Source organism: Astyanax mexicanus, chromosome 17, assembly GCF_023375975.1.
Source record: "Astyanax mexicanus isolate ESR-SI-001 chromosome 17, AstMex3_surface, whole genome shotgun sequence".
NCBI classification, from domain to species: Eukaryota; Metazoa; Chordata; class Actinopteri; order Characiformes; family Acestrorhamphidae; genus Astyanax; species Astyanax mexicanus.
This window is the reverse complement of record NC_064424.1, coordinates 5,750,185-5,756,849: the sequence shown is the minus strand read 5'-3', so window position 1 is coordinate 5,756,849 and position 6,665 is coordinate 5,750,185.

The following is a 6,665-nucleotide window of genomic DNA, read 5'->3' as shown; positions in this document are numbered from 1 at the left end:
ATGAATACTGAAGTGATCCAGACTATGAAGTAACACATAAGGAATCATGTAGTAACTTAAAAGTAACTTATAACCAAAATACTCTGTGAAGAAGCATTTAGGTGCTTCTTCCAGTGCAACATAGGAAACTCTTGCTCTTCCTTTCCTGATGTACAAATCTGTCATCTAAGCAAGTGGTACCTACTTAGAAGAATCGAAAATATAAAACATATGCTGTTTTTTTAGAACTTTCTTGTTTGCTTAATACACTGCCTGGCTCCCAAAAAGTCTCCACCTGGATTTAAGTAAGTAAATTATGTGGGGTTGATGCTGCAGTTGGTCTGCAGGTTTAGGTTCAGCAACAGTATGTGCTGAAAGAATGAGGTCAGCTGACTACCTGAATATACTGAATATAGACCAGGTTATTCCTTCAATGGATTTATTCTTCTCTGATTGCACAGACATATTCCAGATCCAGATCTTAACCTCATTGAGAATCTTTGGGATGTGCTGGATGGAGAAGAGCTGCTTTGTGCAGTGGTCAGACTCTACCATCATCAATGCTGCTGCAAGATCTAGGTGAAAAGTTAATAAATTAATGCAACACTGGATTGAAATAAATCTTGTGACATTGCAGAAGCTTATTGAAACAATGCCACAGTGAATGTGTGCTGCAATCAAAGATAAAGGCGGTTCAACCAAATATTAGAGTGTGTGACCTTTTTTTAATAGTAGGGAATTTTTTTTTGTTAATAGGTTGAATGGCTTTAGTATTAATCTACAATGCAGACAGTTTTAAATAATGAACAAAACACTTTTGATTGGTACTGTAAATCAGCAGTGGATGCATCTTCTTGGATTCTTTTGGAAATTTAGTCCAGCAATCAAGTTCAGCTGAAATCTAAAGGTTTTAGAGCAGAGGCAAAGCCTATTTTTTCTGGACTAGTGAACAAATTTTCTAGGATTTGTTCCTGGTCCTGGCTCTGGCCGAAATTTGGGCTCGCTCTACAGCGCTATAGTTTGTTTTTTCAAGGCTTGTGATGGCCGAACTGGACGGGTCCAACAACAGAGCGCTGTTAATTTGATATAAATGTAGGTCAGAACTTTCCACTACCGAGCAGAATTGGCTAGAAGATCCTTGTCAGGACATCTGTAGTATATCTTATGATTTAATGATCATCAGATTGCTGTAAAACTCCAGCATCCACGTTTTTCCACACATAGGTTTTTATTTTTTACAATATTTCTTCTCAAGAACGTCCGAGCGAACTTTTGCCACACATATCATCAGCCGAAGCATTAGCCACCTGTTGCGACGCATCACAGTGCAGGGTATTTCACAGCGCAGAACAACCAACGCCGTTTCAGTGGCCCGCAGCTTAATGGATCTGTCGTTCCGCAGCCAAGCCGAGGTTCAGAGGGAACGGGCCTGTGAACTGCTTGTCGACAGTCTTGTTCAGGTCACCAGGTGGAAGATAATCTACTTTTGTTCGGCGCCCATGCTCATCACAGTGAACCGCGCTTGGCCACGGAACACAGATTGGAGAAGTTCAGAGAGTTGTGACTAATATCCCTTCCCTTCTGTCTGAACCCCGAAAGCCCACTTTCCCTCCCTTCTCCGCCACAATGACTCATTGTGTTGGCCTCACACATAGTGCCAGACAGTGCTGCTCATCTCTCACTGAAGGCCTGACAAAATATTTTGAAACAGAAGCCCCTCAGTTGCAGACCTTAATAGTCACACAATGAAGCTGTGAATTATTTCCGCTGGCTGTTGGATCTGACAGTTTCTGGCAATTTGTTCTCTTTGAATGGCTCGAAGGGAGCCAACGAGGATTTTACTCCGTGCTCCTATTTTACGGTTTCGGAATGGGCATTTGAAAACACTGCGATTATTATATATATTTTTTTATTCATTTAAAATTTATTTGGCAAATGGCATGGCTCAAACAAAGGACAGTGAAAAAAACTTTTTGTTTTCTATTAAGATCTCTTTGCTTTCTTTTGAGATCTTACTTTTTTCTTTTCTTGTTGTCTTCTGTCTTTCTCTTTTCTTTTTTGATACCCCATATTACCAGTCAGCCTCTACAAAGGTGCGACAGGGAGTGCTGCTTGCCATGGCCTTGTATGCCAGTGGTTTTGCACTGATCACCTCTTGGAACTGTGGAATTTCTGAGAGTTCCCTTGGATAACAGTACATTGTGTCTGCTGGCAGCACAAGCCGATCAAAATTACACAATTGTGTGCTATTTTAATGCAGAAATCAATAAAACCAGAGTGAAAATTAACCGGATTGACCCACTGTTCAGCCAAGTGTTCACTGTTTTTAATTTATTTCAATTTTTATTTGGGAAAGGAAAAAGTTTTACATTACACATTTGAAATTGTAAGACTTTTATTCATAATTAAAAAATAATACAAACACACCAAAAAATAAACACCCTACACACATCCAAGGAGGTTTTGTTATATATGCATACATGCATACTACAGCCTTACATCATCAGGTATAGTGGTATTATTACTAAGACCAATAGTAATTTGGTCTTATTGATTTAGTGTACTCAATAAATCGTTTTCATATCCGATTAAATTGACCTTTTTGCATATTAAGAGAGGAAGATAAGCTTTCCATTACATATATCTCATGTATTATATCGCATTTGGTTTGTATTTGGTTTGTAAGCGCTGCATCGTTGCTAGGTTACCTGTATGTGGTGGAGTAATACATGGAGAACTTCAGTGCATGGTTACAGTGCATTACCGGCTGATAATGTCACTAATAAAACATCTCTCAGCCAATCACATTGCAGGATCGGAACTAACTGTGGTATAATAAGTATTATATCTCTATCACTTTTGCTCTGACAGGGATTGGAATATTCTGGCTGGCCAGAGTGTCTAACACTTGCTGTTGGAACACAAAGTTGATTTTAAACATTGCCATCTTTGGCATCTGCATGGATCCTTCATTGTTGGATGGAGGTTTTGAATTCCCTCTAAATAGCATTTGGCTGATTCTGCTATGCATGCTTAGTCTTGGCTCTGGCAATTTGAACAGCTGGGGGCAGTCATTGGGTATAAATCAAGTGGAGGGGTCAGTTCTCTGTAGGAGCGTGCCCACTCAGCCTTGCTGCCCGTTCTTACAGGCCTGTGTGTTAAAGCCTTCAATTTTAACAGATAGGAGAGGATATATCAGATATGGCTCTTGGCTTTGGGCACTATACACAAAACATATGATCTATAGGGAATATCGGTTAGAAATGGAGAAATGTTGTGATGTTATACAGCTCTGGAAAAAATTAAGAGACCACCTATCATCTATAAACTACAGACAACATTTTTCCCAAATTCCAAACAGAAATATTGTAATTTAGAGCATTTATTGCAGAAAATGAGAAATAGCTGAAACAACAAAAAAGATGCAGAGCTTTCAGACCTCAAATAATGAAGTTTCATAAAGTTCAGAAATCAATATTTGGTGGAATAACCCTGTTTTTTTAGCACAATTTTCATGCATCTTGGCATGTTCTCCTTCACCAGTCTTACACACTGCTTTTGGATAACTTTATGCCTTTACTCCTGGTGCAAAAATTCAAGCAGTTCAGTTTGGTTTGATGGCTTGTGATCATCCATCTTCCTCTTAATTATATTCCAGAGGTTTTGAATTTGGTAAAATCAAAGGAAAAAATATCATCATTAAGTGGTTTCTTATTTTTTTCCAGAGCTGTATACTGTTATTTTACTTGTGATGAACATACATCATTAGGGGAAAATTAGCTTTTTGTTTCTAGTGAGGAGTTCTAGTTCTATTTTTTCTTTTCACAGGAAGGTCCCAATAAGTGTAAAAAAGTTTAAAGTTTAAGTTGTGCTGTAGTAGAAGTAGAGCCATGTGCTGTCTGTGTTAAGGCAGGTGGTTAGACTGTGAATGAATATGTAAAATCCCTGGCCCTGAGCTGCTGCGCTCCATGGTGCCTCGCGGATTCACGGCCGTTGAGGAACTGAAGCATTGCAAATCAATCAGACGGCCTTTTTGATTCAAAGCGAGCCAAACCGGGTTAAGGTAATTAACTCTGATAGATGTGTTTGCTTTCATAGCTGATTAAGGTGTTCAAGTAACCCCTGAATTAACGCGCCATCAAAATACTTCCGAAATCTTTTAAGGGGTCTGTTTTTTTTACGCCTTCTCCCTCCGCTTAATTATGTTGGCCCCGATCATTTCAGCCAATGACCAGAACCATGCCAAGGGAGTACGGACAATAGTGAGCCGCCTTGTCATAAACACTTCAGTCATCCGTGCGCCTTTCCTGATCCCCACTGTTTGAGGTTCACACAGGAAAAACACTCAAAGTTAATAGAGTGGCAGACGGAGGGCACGAGCACATTGGGCCGTAGTTATATTAGAGGAGTTTGTTTAGGCTTCCCTCTCCTTTTCTCCTGCAGCTAACAGGACAGCGTTAGGGAGGGTCAGTCGCTCTGCCAGTTTGAAAGTAAACTCGAAAAACGCCGACCATTAGCGGCTCTGGCGTTCTGAAGTGAGTGAAAGCAGATTGCTCGGCCTCCGCCATGGAAAACAGGGTAATCAACCCACAATTTCCACGTGAACGTCATATCAAACGGGTTATGATGAATGACCATCCCGTACCCAGTCAGCTAATGTGACACAGTGATGAATGAGAGGTGAAGTGTTTAAGGTGCAATCAGGACTGTACGCATGTACCCCGTCAACACCCCGTCTAATAATCCTAATCTTCTCAAATCCTGTAAATGCTTCACTTCTTCATCAAGTCCAGATCAGCCCCAAAAAAAGTTCAAACTTCTCTTCTGCCTGATTGCAAAGATAATTCCAGATGTGCATATTCAAACACACCCCAAAATAGTCCTTGAGACAACACTCCCAGAAAGATTTCCCAAAAGAAGCCGTGCACGCCGCCTCATTTCCAACCGTGTCTTGCATATTTTCCAATTTGGACCCGGAGAAATCCTCCACCAGCCAAGCTCGATTATATCACCCAGTCAGAAGACCCTGTGCAAAGGTCTGCTTTCAATTAATACCCGATGATTTACTTTTTCTGGGTTCTGCTCGCAGAGAACGACGGGGATTATAGAAATAAATCACATGTGAAAGTTGAATTATTGGTGTTTGATGCATTGTGTTGCCATTAATCTACAAAAGCACAGCTTCCAAATAAAAACAAGAATTTTGGAGCATTCAGGAGAAGAGTTTTCATTTGCCCTCATGTAGCCCGAGGTCAGCATATATATCGAAGTCAGGATATGATTTAAAAGATGAGATTCGGATTTGGATTAATTATTAAACAGCTTTAATTACTGCTTTTAAAGAATATGAAAATGACAGATTACGAAGAATCATTATACATTTTAAGTTATTAAGAAATGGCGTAAATGTACACTGCCTGGCCAAAAAAAAAAGGTCACACAGTATAATATTTTTCTGGACCGCCTTTAGCTTTGATTGCAGGATGCATTCACTGTGGCATTGTTTCAATAAGCTTCTGCAATGTCACAAGATTTATTTCAATCCAGTGTTGCTGGATTAACTTTTCACCAAGATCTTGCAGCAGAATTGATGATGGTAGAGTCTGACTACTGCACAAAGCAGCTCTTCTCCATCCAGCACATCCCAAAGATTCTCAATGAGGTTAAGGTCTGGACTCTGTGGTGAACTCTCTCTCAATCCATGTGTGAAAATGATGATCTCATGCTCCCTGAACCTGAAACTCTCGAATCCTGATATTGTCATCTTGGAATATGCTCGTGCCATCAGGAAAGAAAAAATCCATTGATGGAATAACCTGGTCTATATTCAGTATATTCAGGTAGTCAGCTGACCTCATTCTTTCAGCACATACTGTTGCTGAACCTAAACCTGCAGACCAACTGCAGCATCAACCCCACATAATTTACTTACTTAAATCCAGGTGGAGACTTTTTATTTTTGGCCAGGCAGTGTATAAGCATATGTATCTCAATTTACATATATTTTGTCTAGTTTTTGCCAATGGATAATTTTTTTTGCACTTTCCAAACTGACACATTTTGACATTTTCCTGATTTGAGGGTTATAATAAAAGGTCTTTTTAAAACGCATTATATCTGATCACCTCAGCCTTAAACTCTCAACTGAATGTGTGTTCTTAGGTTTGGGGCAGCAGAGCGGATGGACAAAAACAGATTTATGTGTAATTACTTGGCTGACTTATTATTTTAATGTTGGAAGGACATACTGTATTTACTATTAATCACATAAAAACAGATATGGCCAGGATGAGGCCATTTATCAGCCCTTCACTTTTACTACTGGTACTGCTACTAATGAAAATAATATGATATTTCTAGCATGGCATTCAGAACACGGTACTTAAGAAGAATGAAATGAAAAGAAAAACAAAAATACATCATCAAAAGACAGAGGGGTTTATATGATCTATTTGAGCACCATGGAAATATCAGTATAATCCATAGATTTTGGTTTTAGAGGTTTAAAGGATTTGGGGTGCGGGCAAAGCTTCTGAAAGCTCAGTAGAAGAGTGTTGATTCTGGTAGAGCTGCGCATTTTCATCCAGGAAAAAGAGACAACGTTGCATAGAAGCAAAATCTGAAGTTCTGAGACAATTTCATATTTAATGGATTTGCAGGCCGCCCCAGGCCAGTTTGAATTTAAT